Genomic DNA, 22,485 nt, shown 5'->3' on the forward strand with positions numbered 1-22,485 from the left:
AATTGCCCATGGAAGAAAACATCATTCCTCTTCTGGAATTCTGCCAAGTAATTTCATGTCATATCCGATTCTCAAATTTAAGTCACGCACTCAAAACTGATGTTAGCATGTAAATCTTAAATTTCATTGATCACCATCTAAGTTCTTCAATATTTATGACAATTTAGGAAAAACAAGCAAAACAGAATACCCTGTAATATATGCATTTAGTCTGCACAAAACCAAACAGTTGCTCCCTTCCTTTCATTAACCAGTATATGGCTATTTCATTTTCCAAAGACGGTGAGTAAGCTAAGAAAGGTAAAACCAGAACTATGGGTACCATAGAAGAGAAATCCTGAACAAAAGCATCTTTAGATATGTAACCATAAAATAATATATTACATTTTATCCGACCTTGTGCAAGAGCCAGTGAACCTTTTCAATCTAGTTTTTAAAAAATTCTAGATGACAGACACCTTTTAGAGCAACAAGTCCACAACCCTCAGGAGAACCCTGGTTTTTATTTACTATTCTGAAAGACATTTTCTGTCCTGCAGGATACCAGCTGGTATATTTTCTGTAGCATACTTAATTCAGAGACATCTGCTTGCTAGCAGACCAAGGATGAAGCTTGGGGTTATGAGACCTGGATTATATTTCTGGCTCAGCAACTGATTTGTGGTACAGCTTTGAGAAACTTGCTCTGTCCCCATTTCACCATTGTAAAATGTGAAGATGTCTTTTAACATATCCCAGTTTCTTTAAATAAAATGCAAGTTTTTATATATCTCAGTGAACTGCACTGTGAAAACTGCAGTTCCAATTAAGAGTGAACTCCTGAGTATAGTGAACGTTTCAGGAAAGCTTTATGGTCACATTCTCTCAGTCAGAGCGCCCAGCTGCCTTCTGGAGAAACAGGACTGAACAGATTCATGTAGGTACTGCAGATGCCAAATAATAATGAAAAGACTAATCCTGAATATTGCAGCTGCTGATAATGCTCGTTGCCTAACAATGCAGAAAGCATTACACTCACTATTGCCTACAGCATGCACTGCTACAGAGAAAAAAAAAGAAATGATATGTAGTCTGGGAGAATCCAAGATGATAGTCTGAAGAGGAAAATAACTCAGTGCATATAGCTTGAGGTTATGAGGAAAGTGTCTGCTAATATGCAGCAGGCTCCAGTAATTGTGCAGCTGAAGTAATAATACCCCAACAAAATGCCATTACAATGTACAGTGTTTAACAACTGTGCCAGTTTTCACGCGTGTCGGTTTATTCCACAAGCTGGCTTATCCACTTTGTTAGTCTAAATGCTCCAAAATGATTTAAAGAAATCATATCCTCTACATTTTAAACACAGGAGACCATACTAAATCCTGGGTAAGTCTATTAAATTTAATTGTGATCTATCAGGAAAAAAATAGATGTGTACTCTGCTTTTCCAAATGGGGGGAGAATTCTTAAACAATACTGGGTGGGGGGTGGGTTGGTGCAACACATCCACAAGCTTCAGACAATTTAGGTTCCCAGCCCAAATGTATTGGAATCATTTATAACATAAGAGAGAGAATTAATAAGAGTTTCTTAATCTACAGTTCTTTCATATTCTGACTCAATTTTTTTTTTGGCTTAGATTGTTCTCATTCAATGATGGATGCTTTCCCTTCTTCCATCTCAGCATGCATGAGAGAAAGACAAAACTTAACATATCCATCACCAGAGCCAGAACACACAGCACAGTCCATCTGGTACCGTAAATCGCAAACTGATAGATGCTCTCCCCTTCCCCCCCCCCAAGCTTCTTAGCTCTTCTACTCTCTCTTCAGCATGAAGTCAAATGCTGTGGGTTTTGGTTTGGGGTTTTTTTTAGGTGGCTGCAGAGATAGCAAGAATATGGTGGTTGTGATCTGGACATATTCCAAGACTTGTCTAAAATATTCTTACCCAGGGCCAAATGTTTTCCCCATCAGCAGTGAAAGCATTCAATGCTTTGGCATTCTTCTAGCAGCCTATCCCTCCCTTTGCCACCCAACACGCATGCACACTCCCATCTGCCTGGCTGCTTGCAGTGCTGAAGCAATCACAAATGCCTCAGGCAAAGCAAAGATACAGAGGTAAACACTTTAGTCCTGGGCATCGTCCCAGGGAGGACAAACATAATAATTTCCAAGCTCCTCCTCAACAGATTATTTTTTTTCTTGTGTTGAGTACTAACAAAATTAAGGAAGGAGAAGAGTTTAATGCACGAGTACTATCCCTGTCAAGAATTTCATTACAATGCCTAGTTCATCATAAGCGGTTATTAAAAGCAAACGTCTACTATCTCCTACTGTGTACTAGGCTTAAATGACAAAGCAGGCAACAGATCCCAGAACTGCTCTGCACTGTGCCTACAGCTAACTTCCTTTCACAGCCCTCCTTGCCCTCCTCCAGCATCTCCAATCTTCGCAGAATCTACACTTACTTTCAAGTGGCATATTACAGTCACTTTACATTCACTTTTTTTTTTTTTTTTTTGAAAGTTAAACCACTAAGTAGAGCATAAAGTACATGATTCTGCATTCGCCACGCTGATGTCCTGTATGTTCACCTCAGGCAGCAGAAAAAGAATACCTGGATCTAATTTTGCTCCTGTATTTCAAGTCTGCTTGAGATATATTATGTTTTTACATCAAATGGGTAAAAGCAGCAAGAGGTTTTGGTGGCTGGTGCTGGAGATGATCTGGAGTTTTCGCACTTAAGTGGTTGGGAGAACTTATGCAGAAAAGTATGCAGAGACATTAAGTACATTATCCTGAGGGGTGTTTATTAAAATGCAACGTTAACTTCAGTATCTGATATCGGTTCTCATTATCTGTGACAATTTACCAAGCAAGACTTACAATTTAGATGTTAATTCACAACTTAATAGTATGAATCAGTAATACGTACAGAACTAACTGCAGCAAACTGCCCAATAAACAGTAAACTCCTATTAGAAATGCCTTTAGGAATATTCAACAACTTTAATGGTGACACAGAAGATTTTGCTTACCAGGACAGGATGGGAGGATGCATGTCCTGTCTGCAAGCATTTGTATGATCCCACTGTTTCTGATCACTTGTAATTATATAAGAAGAAAAACGCATTTGATTTAGAACATCTGCACCAGAGCAAGTCCCTAATATTTTCCTAGAACAAGTGCAGGAAATATATAGCACAAACAAGGAGAAGAAAGAACTAAGACACACCCAGATTTGATATGGAAATCCTGATGTCAGGACTGGTACTCCCTTCAGAACTATAAACAAGACTGCTGGAAAAGTTGCCATGTTCCAAAGTTCTCGTCCTCCTTCAAAGGTAAGAGAACGTGAAACAATGCAACAAAGTGAAGAGAAATGTGCACAGCAGATAAATCTGTGAGATAATCACGCTTTGTCTAAGATAAGGTTCAAACTCTACCACTGACTAAATATATACACTTGGTGCTCATGCTGCATTTGCCAGTGCTTTTAGCCATCCCACATCTTAACTTATTCTCTAACTTTCTACCCCAAGGTCTGAATTTTTTCAAAACAAATTAACTTGGCTCCCACATTACATTGTGCTGGAGGTAGTATTGATACATAGAGATTGTAAATGAAAATTAGACCACACAGAAGGGTATACTAAATTATCCAATTATCCCAGATAAAAACAATGTTAAAATGGGATTTAAACAGAATAACATTAAAGTAATAGGGTAAAAAAATACATATAACTTTGAAAATAATTGTAGTATTTTACAATCGTTATCACAGATGACAAGAAACTGAACAAAAATGTGAAAGCATCAGGAAATGTGAAAGCACATTTAAACTCCCAGACCACTTCAAATTTCTGCTTTACTTACACTGTGCACTAAGTGTGTGCATAAATATTGCTTGTAGCTCCAGATCAGATGCAGCTGTGTTTTAAGAAAATTTCAGGTTTCTTTTATTTTTTTCATTGTTTTTCTTACTTTGATTCTCTCAAGAAAAAGATTTAATGGTGAAGCCACTGCTTTCACGAAGATGAGGAGTATACTACAGACAATTTACGTTGGGGGGTTTGTCAGGTATCTGAAGTTTGGGGTTTGGGTTGGGTTTTTTTTGTTTGTTTGTTTGTTTTATAACTTAGACAGCAAGCTGCAGGGATACATTTCATAGCTCCGTTACAACTTTTTTCCTAAGGAAGCACTCTTATTCTCTCATCCAGAAATCTGTTAGCTGCAAAGACCCTTTTGAATTACCTGTTAACAGATTAAGAGAAATGTCTAATTCCTCTTGCCACAACACAGGACTATTTCTGTCCCTTTTTGTGCACTGCACCTCCACCTCCTCAGGGTTAGGAACTGTGCTCTTTGTTTTGCCATCATGACACCACGCAGTCAGTGCTGGTCCAGAAGGGCACATCACCTGGCACATCCAGGAGGTCCCCCTGCTTCTCTCCCTTGGGAATTTCTGAGCAAAGGTGAACACTGATTAAACAGAATTCTAACTCAAACTTCTCCTTCCTTTAAACAACAGGAAGAAGGACTTAACCAAAAGGGAAAATTTACTTGTAAATATGCAACCTTGACTTACTGGAAGTCTTAGCGTCCTAGAAGGGCACTCAGCAATGTTTTCACCAGACACTGTAGAAACCTCTTTGCTCTGCTCTGTCTTTATCAACTTAAAATGATGCAACTGTTTGAACTAGTCTCAGGACTATACTATGCTGTTAATAGAAAAATCTTTTCTTCTCCAAAATCAATCTATTTAAAAAAATAAAAATAAATATTTGCATTGGCTTTCCTTTCCCCCTCCTTCATTTTTGTTTATTTCTTATCACCCCCCCGTCCCACCCACCAGTGGTGGAAAAGAAACTAAAATCAGTTTATCTACTACTGTTAGCCTCCACTGCCAGTCAAAATAAAGTCAAAAGATAACAAAAATCAAAAGATGCCTTTTGCTTTTGTTTGTGTGCACACACTTCTATGAAAAGAGTTATCTTCAGATGGTTCCTCTAGTGATATAACAGAGTCAAGATTCAAGTCACAGTCTTAACTGTGTTGCATTTGGAGAACTTCGACATTGAGAGACCGAATACATCCCCCAGTTACTCAAAATCAGGCTCCAAATATGTAAAAATGTTCTTTGTTATACAACTTTAACCTATGTCGCAGTCCTTCCTCATTCCCTGAAAAATTCTCTTAAAGACATGGTTCAGATTCAGCAACATTTGGAAGAAAATTTTCTCTACTGACTTCCAGAAAGAGAACTTTCACACTGTTTTGTATACTACTACTGGGAATTACTGGGAAAAAGCAGGAAAGTTTTCTCTATTCCTTTGTTGGAACATGCTTTTCCCCAGAAGACCTATGGGCCTTGTACTTTATGCTTGAAGTCCCAAAGGAGGTAGAGCAAAGAGACAATCAGGCAGTCAGTGTGGTTTGGGAAACAAGAGTTGGGCAGTTCTGGAGGCAGAGACCAAACAGAGCAGGGAAAATAAATCCGAGTGCTCTATTTTTACTTTATTATGCACATCTTGTTATGGCAGGCTGGTGATATATTTCAGAGCAGTTAGAATGGAGCTTATAGGCACAGAACACAAAGCAGAAGCTATACTCCTGTGGCTTAGTAATTCCTTATCCTCCTCTTCACTAAATGGCAGCCCAGAAAAATACCAACAACAGAAGACAGAGATAAACACTTCTTGATACGCTCGTTTTAGGTATATAGGCTGCCTTCCTTTTTTACAGAGTTTAAGGATCATCTGCTTTTACATTGGGTCATCAAGAAAACACCTCATTTTCCTATATAACATGAATGGGAAAGTACTGCATAGCCTGTACATGCAAAAGCAGATCCCATTTGAAAGGCAGGCATTAAGGCAGAGGAGAGAAGAGGAGAAAATCCCAATTCAATAACTGAAGGAAATCAAAACTAATATTGAAATGGAAAGGATAAAGCAAGTCATCAAGTGGGAGATTAATAAACTCAGCACCAAGTATCTTGTTCTTGTTTACACATTCTTACATGCTTAAAACTGCATGAAGAGACAGTGCTATTTGCTCTTTCCTGACAACATCCCAATTCTGCATCTCTTGAAACATCTGTAAATCAGAAGAGTCATTACAGACAATGGGTTACTTAAAAATTTCATGGGTAGGCCATGTACACTATGCTTTCCCTTTTTTTTTTTTTTTTAAATACGGTAGAATTTACTAAAAATTCTAACAGGATATATCACTGTGATTTAAGACATCTGTTGTTATTTCAGGTTCAGAGCTTTGCTTGCAGTTTGTAAATTAAAATCAGTCTTCTCAATAAAAGCTAAAGTTAATGAGTGAAAGCTAAAGAAGAAAGTTACAGTCATCACAGTATTTTCTCTATAGCCTATTGAGTGACACCTTTAGAAACATCAAAGTCTTTTGACAGCAATATGGCAAAATTAACAGGCTCATTTTCCAGACATCTCATCTGTACAATGGGATGCAAAGTCAATGAAAACGATTAGTGCTGCTCAACAGCACCTCTGTTCCGACTCCCCAAAGTGCATAGTGGAAATCTTGGGGAGAAACTTGTAAAAAAAAACCCAAGTTAGTTGCCCACCTCGTACTGCTAACTGTGTGTGTTATATACTGCACAGGGACAGTCTATTTCTTCAGACCTTCTCCCATTCTGCATTAGCCTGTTTTCCATCAAACAGATTATGTCAGAGCTTTATTAATGCTCTTTTACTTGCCTCTGTGTGTCAACGATTCAAAGAAAGGAAAAGATGGAAAAAGTCAGGACAGTGACGTAAGTCTCCCACCCCTTTTTTTAGAATGTACTCTACAGAAAAGAAGGAACATCACCTTCAGTTGCACTAGCATAACCAAGGGGAGTAATTTTTGTTTTCTTTCAATTTATTTCTACAGACACACTACTTCTGATGTGTGGTCCACCTCCTTAGAGGAAAAAAAATTGGCTAAGGATGCCAGTGCTGTCCCCTTGATGGCAAAGGAACAAGGAGAGTTGGAGACTAGCAACCATGATAAAAATTCCATTCAGGTCACTATAAGCATTACCACTGGTCTCCACGAAACACCAAACAAACAAGACTGGAATTCATTCAACTCCAGCTTCAGCCTTTCAATACCTATAATTACTCCCAAAGGACTAATGAGGAAGCCAGTTCTCCATCTCATAAGAAATACTGACAGACAATCAGAAAGCAAGACACTTGGTACTGTGCAGCAGACAAAGCTCGCCCTTAAAATACTGGGAGAGGTAGTAAGGGAAGTGGATTTTTAATGAATCCAACATTTCCAGTAATTTCATCCTACAGCAGAAAAGCATTCATATGCTCTGTCTTTCTTCTCAGACAGTCCTATTTTTAAACCATCTGTTTCACAAAATGGCTCTATTTATATATTACAAAACTCAATAAGGCCCTCTGAAACAAATGGGAAGTGAGACAAAGAACGGAGGAGAACTATCTGTCGCATAAGAACGGCTCTGGATGGATTCTGACAACTTGCTCTGTTCAGGCAAGTTACATCATTTCAATTCCTTCCCTACTCATCAAAATAGGGTTCCAGATTTAGACAAGACAGACTTATATGAAGATGTGGGTAAACTCTTGTTTACAGGGCAATAATTATGCTTGATCCTCAAGAAAACTGACCAAGATGCAAAATCCTTTGTATTTATTGAAATATTGGATGTCTTTTTCCTTCCACAGAAGATCTAATTCTTACACTCAAAGACACACTGCAGGAATGATTCTTTTTTGAAATACTTTGTAGATATTGGACTTCTTGAACTTCAGACACATGATAAAAGTAGCAAATCAGCATCTCTGAAGTCTAACGCATCATCACTCCCTATAAATCACCTCCCAAACAGAATTATTCTAGTAAAAACTCGATTCGTGGCCCACTCTTAAAAGATTTTTCAGTGTTTTATTGCACTCTTTTAATGATCTAATTTTACAATGTAATTCTTCATTACTTATCTTGGATCATCACCTTAAGCTCTCATTTCAAAGAGCATCAAAAACAAAGGTAAGTTGTCCCCTGGAGTTCTCAAACATTTTTCTGAATAGCAAGGTTGGTCAAATTAAACTTCAAATATCATGGCAACTCTTCTGAAATTCTTTTTAAATATATCATCTGTCACACTTTGGAAGGCAAAGAGTTTTCTCCAACAGATGTTCAAACCAAAAACTAATTTAAAATGCTAGTACCTCATCCTGCAGATGGCAAGCTTTGAGTTCCCTCCTGGTTTTTCCTTAAAAAATCCCGATAACTTAGTCCTGCAAAACAGCTCTAAGAACCACTTCTATGTCATAGATTATTAAACTGAACCAAAAGGAGGAATACGTTTAAAATATAACAGAAAGCTGCAACCCAATGAAAATCATCCCTTAAACCCAGCCAGCATTTATTTTTACTAAACTCTCACTAAAGTCCTAAGAAAACTTGGTCACTTCCAGCTACAAAAGAACATAATATTTATGGTTATTCCTATGGATGCCAGCATCTCTTTTTGTTGCACTGTTTTCCCATTTTCTAGAACATCAGTTTTAATACTAAGGAGTAGGTAGGCAAAAGAAAGCAGAAGTAAAACCACCAATCCTAAACACAAGAGATGACCATTTAATTTTATTTTATGATGTGTGCTTGGATACGTAAATTGCACTGAAACAGAGAAAGAAATATGCAGGTATTATTTCTAACATCATCTCCGATCAGCCTTAAAATTCAAGTATTCTAACATACATACATATATATGCACATGTATGTATATAAAATAGAGTGATGATAGAATCACTTTTATCATAATCATCCAAACCGTTTATATAAAAGTCTTAAAATATTTTATCATAAAACAGTGGGAAAAGTCAGTCACTCTTTCATCTCTAGTTATGAGCACTACATGGAATTAGTTCAGAACTCACACCAAACATGTTTCTTTTAAGAATTAAAGGATGTTAAAATAACAAACAACAGCAAGAGTCCCAAGGCAAGATTTTAGAGAACCTTAGTTTTCTAAAATCCAGGCATCCACACACTGCATTGTCATTTTGGCTTCTACCATAGAGGGTGTCTCCCGAGATGCTGCTTCATCCTGGCCTAGGCTGCAGTTTGGTTACTGAAGTTCAGAATCTCAGAAGCATTTCAAGCCAAGGCACAAAGTCACCCTGCAGGACGGTTACCTTCGCTAAAGCTTCTGTTCCTGCACTGGGCAAATCGCAGTCCCTTCCTTGCGCAGAACTGCATACTACAGATCCTACTATTAACACTGCCATTAATAAACACCACATCTTCACAGAAAAGTGGAAAAACACGAAAGCAGCAGCCATGACTCAGAACAATCTGGAAACTGAAGATAAGAATGGAGGGACAACAGAAGCAACAATAACCAAAAAAAGGGAGCGTTCAAGGCGTTAATTAGAACAGATAACACTTTCTGTTAATTGCAAGAAACAAATATTGCAAAGAGAGGCACAGAAAGGGCCACAATCTCCGTGCCAAGCACAAAAAAATCCTCCTCCAAAGAACCAAAATTAAGCCTGCAGGAATGATAAAGTATTAGGAATCAGCTCATGGGATTAACCACATCACCATCAAGATGTTTAAACTAATCTGTTCTCAGTGTGCCAGTCACAAATTACAATTTACTGAGATCTGATTACAAAAAGCAGCTGTTCCACCAAAACCACAAAAAAACAATGACTTAATGACAAGGACCACTGTGCGTGTTTGATCTACATTATTTCCCCAGCTAGTAATCCTCACACTGTAAATGCAGTACAAAAATACCTTCCTGAGTACAGGAAAAAATACCTGCAATGACTCTTGTACTCTCTTCTACAGAAGGCCTGAGCACTAGTTGCACCTCTCTTGGCTGCTAGATACATGATGATGGGACAGCTTCTTCACCTCTGATGTGCCTAAAATGCATTGCTTACACTCAGCCACTATTTACAATAAACCTTGTTGTACTTTATGAACTTTCATTTTAAACCAGTTGCAGCTCTAAGCATATTATTTAGAAGCTGTAGAAGAAGCTCTCTTTTCCCAACATGAACACAAGCCTTTTAATTTGGATTTTGAAAAAGCTAAACTCTCCAGCAAAATGGCTGGAAATAGCAAGTGCTTAGTAGTTCAAAACTTTTTCTAAGCACTGGTCACAGTCATCAATAGTCCAGCACTTCACCAGATGAAGGAGGACCAACAGAAGGGTACTTGAAGCAAAACAAAACTTCCTTCCTCTTGAAAAGTAAAACAGAAAAAAAACCCAAAAGCAAAACATTTAGCAAAAAGTACTGGAGCTCGTATCCTCCTAAGTGTATCAAGAACAACTGGGGAGAGCTGGGACATCTAGAAATACTCAGAACACATGTCCAAACACTGCCAGTGTCCTCCGCCTTTGTGCCAGACTTCCCACAGGCTGAGCGAGCTCTGAAGCACAAAAAGGTTAGAGCAAAGAAGGGAACCTGAGGCCAAAAACAAGTTTAAACTGACCCAGCTGTAATAACAAAGGCACACATGCTTATACCACAATACATTTTTATTCTAAAGAAAACAGCAGTTTAAAGAAGTTTACCTTTTTCTTCACCCAGATTACATCAACAGAATTTCTTGCTTTCACTTTTTTTTTTTTTTTTTTTTTTTGCATACAGCAATAGGAAAGGTTTCTAAAAGCAATGTGAAAAAGGTGCATAAATGCAAATACTGCTAAATTACAAAAGCCCATAGTTGAATACACACTGAAAACATTGATAAGTTTACCCAAAGATGGTTTGTAAAATGATTAGCATTTTACCTCTTGGGAAAATTGCCTGAGAAATGAAACCATTTCCTAGAGGTCTGTAATTCTTGGAGGCATAATTGTCTAAAAGCACTAGAACTCCCCTGCCATCTCCGCTACCTTTCCACAACAGGCGAGAATAACGTGCAACATATGCTTTCCACAAACAGGGCAGTTGTCAAAGTCACTCGATATTTTAACATGCTGGAGGCTCCTGCAGATTAAGGCCATGGAGAGACTTCAGGGTGAGGAACGCTCCATGGAGGCAATTCTCTCATGTCAAAATAAGCAAAGCAGATGAAATTCAAGACCTTTTATCTAATGTATAAATAACCTTCCCATGCACATTTTTCTAAAGCCTAGTCCTTCATACCCATCTATGTAAAATGTGCTCCAGAGGTGAAACACAAAGGTTGTGCAATTACCGCAACATCCCTCACTAACTGTGAAACACAGTTGCAGCCTGTTCTTATCCATTTAGATACATGGCTGTAAACAAGCATTTTCCTAGCACGTCTTTTTCACTAAGACAGTATTTCCACCCCCCTCCTGAAGGTTTCAGCTGCACTTAAAATAAACAAACAAATAAATAAATAAAATCTCTTTCAAGGCCCCTACATGGACTACTTTCTCTTCTTCCCAAACCAATTGCCAATTTTACCTCCAAGCTGCCTTTGCAACCAGTCGCTGCTGCTAATTCATCATCAGGCCTTCCTCCCACTCAGTCCCTCTTACGAGAAGCTGCATGTCAGCATCTGCAAATCCCTTCACTGTTCTCCTACCCCTCCCTGCACTACTTTGCTGATGCCTTAAAAAAACCACCTAGCACAAGCACTGCTGTTTACAACACCAGACAGACTTGTTTCACTGTTCCTGGGTACTCCCTTCCACTCATCATCCGTCATTTTGTTTTAAGGGGGAAACATTTTGCCTTGTTCAAGGTTTCCTCAGTGTTTAACAGAACAGTTCTCATTGCGGCTCTTCATTATCAAAGATCTGCCTTCTGTCCTCTACTTGAGGGCACAAACATGACAGTCAGGGACCACTTCATATGACAATTACCTTTTCAAAATAAAATATTCAATAATAAAATATCCTTCATAAAATCTGCATACAATATTTACCGTGAGCATACTCATACTGAAAATAAACACTTTACATGGATATATGTCAAAGCGATGGAGTGCCAGGTAAGCAATCCAATATATGTAAGTGACCCAACGTGAGGGATGTACGTCAGAAGGGGAACCACCAGAAAACGGTAGGCAGTCTGACCTCAGCTACCAGCACAAGCGTGAAACCTAGGAAATGTTGGAGAAGAAATGCAATCTATTAGCTTTGTTTATGTTAAAGGATATTATCTCTAAAGAGATACAGTCATCTAAGATAAAAAGGGCTGCTTTTCATAAAAGCAGAACACCATAAACACATTGTTGGATTGTGGATGAAAAGCTGTATTAACTGATTAAAAATTAATTTGCATATGGCAAGCAAACACAACAATAAAATTAGCAGGATAAAAAGAAGTATCATGGCTTTACACACTTGCCAGAGCCTATCCTCCTATATTAAAATTCCTAGTAAGTTAGTCTAAATCCTTAAAAAGTAAAAACATCAACAAGCGATAGGAGATGAAGATGTTTAGTAAAATCCGTCATATAAAGAACATAATTCTCTTTTCAATATGTCAAAGATCCCTTTAAGCAAGAAACAAGACTTAACGTATTATTTCCTATTTATGCTACTGTTACTATACCACAGTGATTAAAGATAATCTCAACAACAATGAAGATGAAGTGGTTCCATATTAATTAAGTACTCATTAAAGTGAGACAACTTTATCCATATACCAGTGAAAAGCATTCTGAAACATCACAGAAAACCTCATCTCTGTATTCAGCGCTAAGCATTTCAGTCATCTCATTGATTCCAATAAGCTCAGTAAAATATTCTATCCAATGTAGCTGATTAATATTAGGAAAATAGCCAGTCATCCTGTGGAACTGGAGTCACAGTGATCAGCACAGTAGGCTTGTACAATTAGAAATGAAGAGTTACAATTTAGAAATAAGCAATACTTCAGATAGGATGACCTCTTACAAACCACAGACATTTAACTACTTATAGCTCAGCAGACGAACAAATTATGTGTCCGGAGGGGCTGCAGAGGATGGCCCTCAGCAGAAGTTAAGAGGAGCAGTACAGCGAGAGGAGCAGTACAGCGAGGACGAGCCCCAGCGGCGGTGGAAGGAGCGGCGGCCGCTCGGGACGCGCGGGTGCCTGGCCTCGGCGCCTGGGCAAGGCACCGAGGACACGCCACGAAGGCCAGCGACAACTCCTCCGCGCGCCGCGGAGCAAAGAAACAACAGTACTGCGAGGCTTTGTGATTGACAAGAGCGCCCTCGGGAAATCGGTTTTCACATAGAAGTACGGTCCAATGTCTCTACGCAATGACACGTGGGGTTTTTGCTAAGGCGGGAACGGAGGAATCGGATATTTCTTTCCTCTAGATCTTTCTCCTTGAGAACCAAGTGAGCAATGTAAAAGTCTTCCTGGCTCACCACTCGTCTTCACCAGCATCCCTCTTAACTCTGTTTCTATAATGCTTTTCCCTATATAAAATGACGTCTACTCACTTACTGTATATATGTTACATATTCAAAACATACACATAAAACACCTAACACTGAGGACTACAAAAAAAAAAAAAATTACAAATAAATAAACCACTTTAACGTATTAAAACAAAGTTTTGTCTCTGCCTCTAAGTGACTCAAAGTAAAATATAAATACTACATATGTATTAGATGAGTGCATATGAGAATACAGCTCAACATTTCTAGTTTCACTTTAATTTTTCTTTTTAAGACAGGAACTTCATGACTTGCCATGTTTGAGCAGAGTTTTCAGTGTGATGGCTACTTTAAAAGGTTACGAAGAAGGTATTACTCAGTTATCTCTAACTTGCATTTCCTATGCATTGAACTTACCCAATTTCAATAAAAAAAGTGCTCTGCTCATCATTTATGCGTCTGAAGCATTTTTCTCTATAAAGCTGGCATTCTGCCAGCTTAGAGATTGCCTGCTAAACTGCCCATCTTGGCTTGCGTTATGAAAAACAGGAACAGGCATGCTTTTATAAGGCACAGAGCCAAACTAGTAATACCTTACAATTTATATAATTACAGAAAATACAAACTTCCTGAGATCCATATAATAAGAAAAGTAAATTTATTTCTATTTCCATTTTTAAAAATCTGTCTCACCAGAAGTAGCTGTGACTGTCACCACAATATTTGACTTCATGAAAATAGATCAGCATCTATTAATTTCTAATACAAAGAGCATTCCATAACAAACTCAGGGCAAGTGCATTTTACTCTGAATTTGTTACATGCAGGTATTTTTAAAAAAATACGCTGAAACAAAATTATACTGGGGGCAAAAAGAAGTAAAGTAAGAATCCAGGTGTTTAGCATTCATTATCATCATGCAATCAAATCATATGCCAGAAATCTTATCCCCATTGAGAGGGGTTTTTTTTAAATATAAGGCTTCACTATTTTTCCTTTAACACTAAACACTGAATATTTACTTAATGCTTACAAAATGCAAAGCGCTAACTTTAGTTTTATCAACCACTATTATATTCCTCATCAAATATCCATAACATCATGAGTCTGTTAATACTACTACTTGCCAGTCAAAAGCTATCAGTAATTCCAGTTCTTCTAACACAGTAATAGGGGACTTGAGTACAAGGGCTAGAGAAAAGCAAAGAGCTGTGAAGGAATATAAGTGGCTTCAGAACACGCGCTTAAGTCTGCAATACCATACCACATCAACACAGAAAAACCCAGTTTCTAGAAACCTGTGCCCCTGTGGTATGAGTAATACAGGGGGAAAGAACTAGGCCCACGAAAAGTCAACCTCCGAAGCTCACATACAGATTATGGGAAAGACAAGGTCAGTTATTCCTCATATAGCCAGTCACCCTGTATCACCTGCATTTCCAGTGATATGGATATAGCAACTCAGTGACATTCACATGCTTATTTCCCATAATAACAAAAGTACATTTCCTTTTTTAAGGGTCAATGGGTTTTTTTTCCAATTCTGTACTTCACCAAAACACCTCAGGATTTGGCATCTACTATGATGGCAGAAATTTATCTCAGACAATCCAAGTTTGACTTCAGATCAAATCTTCTCAAAAGTAACTTGGGAACTTACATTTACTTGTAATTGAAATTTATCTGTAATGCATGTGCAATGATCTTAATGGGTTTTGCATGGGTATTATCTAGAGTTATTCTTTTACACTCACGTGCAAAGTATTCTAACATGACTCTCTTGGTTATTTCACAGTATCTTCTTTTTCCAGCATCCTGTTTCCTTTTTTTTTTCCTAAATGAGACTAGAGCTCATAAAAGCATCATTTCCTTAGTATTATTTTTCTCCAGCTTCATATGTTGAACAGACAGCAACTGCTTTAGAAATCTAAGAAGCTTCATTTTGTTTTGCTAACTCTGAGCAGTCATAAGATTTCCATCATCTTACATCCCCTGCTCCTCCAACATCTTGAACTTCTAAAACATCACAGCAGACTCTAAACAAACGTGGCTTACCCTTGTGTTGACATCTACTGACATCACTGCGGTTCAACCATCATGTATACGTGCCTACAGACAGATGCACACAACGGACATGATGATACGCTTTTGAGTCTACATACAGTACTTTCTACCCCCTTTTAGCCTAGAAGCAAGCTCTTATATATACGAAAATATGATCCAGTCAGTTCAAGCTGCTCAGAAATCCACTGTAAACATAAAATTTATCAATTCTGACTTTGTACTGAAAAGTAAAGATAAAAATCAAAGGACAAGAGACTACACTGGTTCCATTGCTTATCTTTCATGATTCTTCGTTAAACTCCACATTTTTATGATAATCAGCTTTGCAGCATTATTCCCCTTGAGTCAACTGGTTTACTGCCATGAAACCATTGTGTAATTAGACTAAAACATACAAGTTACAAGTCCCTGTAATTGGACTCTACTTTCTTATCCCCTCCTTATCAGAGCAAACATCTCTCTTCCAAACAGACATCTCAGAAAAATATTGAGGTAAGTAGTAAATCCATTGCATGTGATTGAGGAAGAGACAAGTACAACCCAAAAGATGCATGTACAGAACATCAACCGCATGCTGTTGAAGCTGGAAAGTAAGAAGCGGGTATGTAAGAAGCAATTATCACAGGGTAGTAATAAACCACTTCCATTTGTCTCATAATTTCCAGCTGTCAAATTTGGGAAAGTGTCAAAGCATTAAGGACGTACTAACAATACCCTGTATTAGGCCTAAGTGCATTCAGCTGCGTACTCACTCCTGACTGAAGTCAGTGTCAGAATATGCAAAATACGTCTCTACCAATGGAACAGGCTGCTTGTTCCATACAAAACAAGGTTAAAATCACAATTTTCAAACCTTTGCTTGTACTTTAAAAAAAATCTATGTAATAGTTAGCATTTGTCAATAATAAAAATCATGATGAGAATTACAAAAACTAAGTTAATGAGCCACTTATTTAATATAAAAATTTATCTTTTCAAACTATTAACTTTTTGCATTCTGGGAAGCAGTTATCCATCAAAGCAAGCATGCAAACATATCACTGGAGGGGAAAAAAAAAAAAAAAAAAAGGCAAAAAAGAGTACTACTGAACGGATTTATTCAAAACAGCTGTTTCCTACTTCAAAAGAATTAGGGAAGTTGCAAGCACAAGTTTCGCTTTTATATTTAGAATAGCCAGACCAGCAACTCACAGGAATACACAAAGTTTGACGCAGTCCATGCTGGGATGCAATGCCTTGGTAGGGTCACAGTTCAAGCAGGGACAGTATAGCATATGCCAACATTTGAATTTCTGCCAGTACTGAAATAGCAGTTATGACTAAAAACATCATCCAGTTTTGGCCAGAGTAGAACTTGACAACTAAACTGGATTTAGAAATTTAAGGGGAAATTATAGTTTGTTTTTAAAAAAGCAGTACTTTAAAACTACTTAATTCAAGCTAGTATTTGAAGTTTCAAATCAGATTTTGGCTCCCAGTTGGCAGGTATCTCTAATGTCCTGGTTCTTCTTTCACATTTCCCAGCATTCATAAATATGCAGGTTCTTGGAGGTCTTGATAGTTCCAGCAAAGATCCAAACAATCTCCAAAAAAATCAGCGCTTGCCTGGCACTGGAGCCAATCCAATCAATTTCTCCAAAAGCCCAGAGCACTAGAAAGTACACTGCTAACATGCCAAATAGTTATACTTAAAGATAGTTTGGGTCCAGCAGAAGAATAACAGCAAAGGCATTTGCACATCACTAAGCTACGTTAATAAATTTGTTTTGCATTCAGTATGCCCAGCTTGCAACTTGGATAGTCAGCAGCACCCTAATCAGAAGAGAGCGTATACATGTGCAGAACAAAACAAAAAAAACCTCAGAACTAACAAGAAGAAATGAGAGGGAAAGATTAAAAGTGAGATATGACTTGCTTTTGTTAAAATCCAAGAGAAAAATTCAAGTACAGCTAATTGACATGATTATCCTGGTCACGTACAATCACTATATATGGCATCTCTTGTGGGGTCCTCAGTAGCACAAGCTGTGAGGACACTTGGGGAGAAAAGCTAAAACCCAAACCTTCCAGGGAAGCAGAGAGGCCCTTGACTTAGATGGCAACCACAGACAAACTCTAGCTGTGGGCCTGACGCAAATTTCCTTCATAATTTCCTCCGAACTGAGGATGAAATATTAAAAACTTACATGGCATACCCTTCGATACAGAGTCAGTAAGAGAGCAAGTGGAGAAGTGCTATTCCTACCCTCGCATAAACTCGTACAACCAGGGAACATGAGACAGATTTTTGCGTTACTGCCATTTCACACAGGTGGAAACCATCAGCTGCCAAGCACTAAGGCATTGCTCTTTAAAGGAAAGTCAATAGCATAAATGCTATTTGTCAGGTACTGGGAGGACACAGGGGGGCAAGTGACAGGAAGACCTTTTATTCCCATTTTAGGGGGGGGGGGGGGGGGGGAAATACATCACATAAAATATACACTAAGTCCTCCTACCTGGACTGTCTCACAGGAGCAGCTAGCACGGCATGGTCAAGTGTGAGTTGATCAAGTACAGTTGAAAATCAACTGTGTGATGGACCCAATGGGTCTGTGGCAAGTCAGTGGCCACAGGAAGGAAATCCTGACTTTCCATTTAAGTTCTGAATCTAACTTCTCAAAGTGCTACATGTAAATAGGTAAAGTGTCCAGAACAGAAAATACTAGACTTTTGATATACCTATAAAAACCTCACTTTAAAGTACTGAAAAAATTCAGTGCAGAATTATTCATTGGATTTATTTATAAAGGTTCTCACACAAACAAGCACTGCATTTCTGCAGTGCTTCTAATAATATTATAACTTTCTGATTGTAATATTATTTGGAAAAAAACCCCCACATTTAAAAAACTGCTGTGTGTTTAATAGTAGGCAATAAACACCATGAAGTAAAAATATACTTAATATAATAAAATCTACACAGCCACCTTTTAGTCTGAAGATAAATGTGCTTTTTAGGATCCTTCCCAAAAATGTAAGCCCAAATGTTAGACAAAATGGAGATTTAAATCATTATCAGCTGCATATCCACATATGAAGATCACACACCACGATGAAGTTTACTGGGCAAATATGGACAGGCAGCATGCCATTTTCACTCGTTCGAATCCGAGGCTTTTGGATTCCTAAGTCTCAGTGGTACTGCTGCTATGACTAATTCATAGTGCCAATTATTTCATTCTAATTATTTCTTTCAAGAAAGTTCCCACTATCTTCTTCCAAAGGACCAAGTTGCAACAAAGTTCGGGTTTGGTTTTTGTTTGTTTGTTTGTTTTCTGTTTTAAGTGCCAGCTGGCCAGAACTTAGTACAGATGCTGAGTATTTTGTTGCTCTTCAGGAGGGATATGTTTCCTCAGCCAATAGCCTTGATGTACAGGCACAGCAATATAAACATTGGTACACATACCTGTCACTCTACAGGCTTGATCCATAATCCAATTCCTCATGATGATAAAGAAAAAGTCTGTTCTGCAGGGGATTCAGCAGATTTTCTATACACGTACCACCAGAATTTGGCTTTTAAAGAAAAAGATAACAGACACAACCGTATCGCTGCATTTCTGTTTGAAGATTTCTTCTTACCTTTAATATCATGATGGGAACATCTTTGACTGGAACTGCAGGAAACTCAAATTCCTGATTACAAGGACCTGGAAATTACTTTCATGGGTGCATGTAGTCTTGTAATGGTCAAAAATCTTAAAATTAAAACCCGTGTCTATTGCAAGAGTTTAAAACAGTTGTAGAACACTGTATTCTAGTTGGGTCATTTCAGAAGCCACAGACAGATCATCTATCAACTCAACTGCTGAGATGATGTGGTCTTTTGGACTCACAATCCAAAACCATTTGTTTAAACAAACATCAGTTTCATTCACTATGTTTCGTTATAAGATGACAAGGCTTTAGATCTAATAATACAAGAAAACTGAATGCGCAAGGAACACAAACTTGTAGCTAGCTCATTTGTTTACCTTTACACTGTACAGAAAAAAGACTTGTTTCATTATAGGTAATAACCAAAAGAATATATTGAACAAAGACCTATTAGTGTTAAAAATATGAAAGAAATCCATACAACAAATTCTACCTTCACTTCCTATCTTTCTTCAACCTTTCTGCCACTGACAAAACTACATCATACAGCCGTAAGCATTACAAAAAACCTAAAAATGCAAAAGATATATCAAGTCATCTAACCTCACCTCTGATTAGAACAATATTGCACTGGCTCTCAGACAATGTGGTACATTTCGAGTTAGATTGGCTTATGGATGTGAACTTCATAAAAGTCTTGTACAAAAGGTAGCTTCTCATAAAAGCCAAGGAAGTAAGTAATTCCCTTCATTGCACTGTATATTTTATAACCTGACTAGATCTCTGTGAGGAAAACAGACTTGATTCTTAATGTAATCATCGACTTATATCAGCATTTTATTGAAATACAGTTTAAAATATTAAGTGATTTAAAGTACATTTATTCCTAAAAATGCTATTTTGTTATTATTATAAGTAAATGTATGCCATTGGTATAAAAAAAAAAAAATTAATATTAGAGTGCAGTCTTGGTTTTCCCTCCACATGTCTAACTACCATTTCTGAGTAATAAATGGGCAAGGCAGTCACCTCCTCATTTTGTTTTCCTTGGGTGTTTCACCTAGCAACAAGGAATAGGAAAAAAAAAAAAAAAAAACCACCCTCCAGTTTATAAGGACTGCATGAAGAGTGCAAATGCACAGAAACCAACATAGAAACTCCAGAAAATGCACTGATATGATTTTAATCTCAAAAGTATTTATCCAGCCTCCAACACCTTCTCAGAGCAACAATATTATCACATACACATACAAAAGCAGAAGGAGAGAAAGGGACAAACATGACAAAGTGACTTTTTTCTCCTCACCACACACACACCCCTCCTGCCTCCTTAGCCTTTGGGTATCTTTTGGCTGCACATCCTCAAGGCTTTTCTATGATATATCCACTTTTTCAATCATCCCAAGGGGTTACTCTGGAAGCTAAGAGACTATCAGACCGCAGAAGCACCGTTACCTCCTTTCCCCTCAAAGATAATCTCAAATTCAGGTTAGGAGATATGGTGGCATAAAAAAAATTTTGATGAACAGCATCTGAGGGAACTTCATATTCCCTTTGCACTGATGGGTTAAGGAAGAGGTATTTAGCCAAACTCCTAAATCTTTTAAGTGCTAGAAACGCGCCACATGTCAATACTGTTACCTGTAAGAAGTTAGCGAATGCCGCGCGGGGTCAGGCCGATGGTCCATCCAGCCCAGTGGTCCATCCAGCCCAGTGCTGGGTCTCCAACAGAGCAGTAAGAGATGTGTCCCAGGAATACCACAGGCCTGGCCAACTTCTATAGCCTATTCCTTCCTATTCCTCCAGCATCCGAAACTCTTGCATTCGAGAGGTTGGGGGGCAGTATTTTTAGTATCTATTTATGGACCTGTTGTCCATGAATTTGACAAACCCCTTTTTGATCCCCTCTGACTCTGTCTCCACTACCTCCTGCAGCAGCAAGTGCCAGGAGTTCACTGCCGTCTACAGCTCCACCGAGTTTCCAGTTTCTCTCAGTTCTTGTATTGCAGGAATTAGTGAACAACAGTTCCTCACTTCCCATACTGTGATTTTCTAAAACGCAGTCAGCTCTCCTCCCCCCGCACAGTCTGTTCCTCTCCACCATGAAAAGTCCCTGGCCTTTTTATTCCCTCCTACCACCGCATTTATCCATCTCTTAGTGACTACTCATCCATCTCTACTCTCAAACAGCTCCAGGGAAAAGGGCTCAGTTATTTGCTGCAGCATAGCCCACTTGGACAAATTTCAAAAGAAAAAAAAATTTCAAACATCTGGTAAGAGAATAAAGGAAGAACTTCTCACAGCTGCCTTACACCTCACACGCTGGACAAAAGCTAGTATTTCAAACAAAAAGCTCTTAACAACATTAGTTTGAATACAGACAGAGTAGTATCATCCACTAATATTCAATAACATCAAACACTTTTCTGGTTTTAAAAGCATTTTTGTTTGATTAGGAGTTCTCAGAAATATACCCATGTTTTCATGAGCATTCATAATAACCCTTTGATATAGCTAACTAGATGGTTACCTATTTTACTCCTGTACAAGAAAGCAAAGATGGTTTGCTGTCTTTCCCAGAACAGAATAGATAATAAAGGAACAGGATTCAAACCTAATTTTTAAGACCTTTAGTGCCTTGCATAGGTCAGAGCCCATTTCACCTTTTTTTTTTCTGGGCACTCGCTCAGAACCATTCCACACTATGCTGCAGCACTTCTTTGTGCACACCTCTATTCAGATATAGGAATACTACTTATCACCATGAAATCATATAGACCTCCAATTCCTCCTCCTTCTTCACAGTAAAAGTTCTAAATAAATTCATTATGCTTATCGGCTTTTGAATGCCACCTATGCCAAACAGTTTTCAAAAAATATTTCCTTATTTTTGTTTCCCCTATCCGGAAATGCTCTTCATAATCACTCTCCTGAACAGAATGAAATACTTCTCTTCAGGAGCAAAACACAAACTAAAACTAGCTGAAATTTGGATGCTATTTTTCAGTGCTTTCTTACAATCAACACCATTTTACCAAGTGAACAGATAAAGTGAGCTACAAGTTAGCAAAAGAAGTCATCATAGCACTTTACCACTGATTGGAAAAATATTAATAGCCTCAGTCAAATCAGTCATTAACTGCTACTGATTTGGAGGGTGATATAGCATTAATAATTCAATAAAAAATGCTTTGAGCAATAAAAGCTTAGGGTTATTTATTTAACCAATTAGATCCTTTTTGGCAGCATCCCTGCTTTTGAATAAACCATGCATATTCTTCAATTAATCATGAGAATTGAAAAGTACAAATCTGCAGTCTCTCCCTTCCAGTCAAAGAGATACATTACTCAAGAAGCCCAAAAGATTGAGGGAGAAAATAAGCATAATTTACATTCTCTCTCAGTGGACAAAAGAGAGCTGGCACTTGAAGATGTGCTA

At 38.0% G+C, this 22,485-nt stretch overlaps 1 protein-coding gene across 3 annotated transcripts in view; it reads right to left on the reverse strand.

Moving 5' to 3' along the window:
* SEMA5A (semaphorin 5A) overlaps nucleotides 1-22,485 on the reverse strand; it is a 341,199-nt gene that overhangs the window by 262,463 nt on the left and 56,251 nt on the right. The window contains exon 1 of one of the 3 annotated variants that reach the window (XM_030041902.2): nucleotides 11,432-11,450. The exons of the other annotated variants lie outside the window; for them this stretch is intronic. The gene's annotated coding sequence lies outside the window, so the exon portion shown is untranslated. Of the gene's footprint in view, nucleotides 1-11,431; nucleotides 11,451-22,485 lie in introns of those variants that run through there. 3 annotated transcript variants of the gene reach the window in all.

This window comes from Aquila chrysaetos, chromosome 18 (genome assembly GCF_900496995.4).
Source record: "Aquila chrysaetos chrysaetos chromosome 18, bAquChr1.4, whole genome shotgun sequence".
Classification (NCBI taxonomy): Eukaryota; Metazoa; Chordata; class Aves; order Accipitriformes; family Accipitridae; genus Aquila; species Aquila chrysaetos.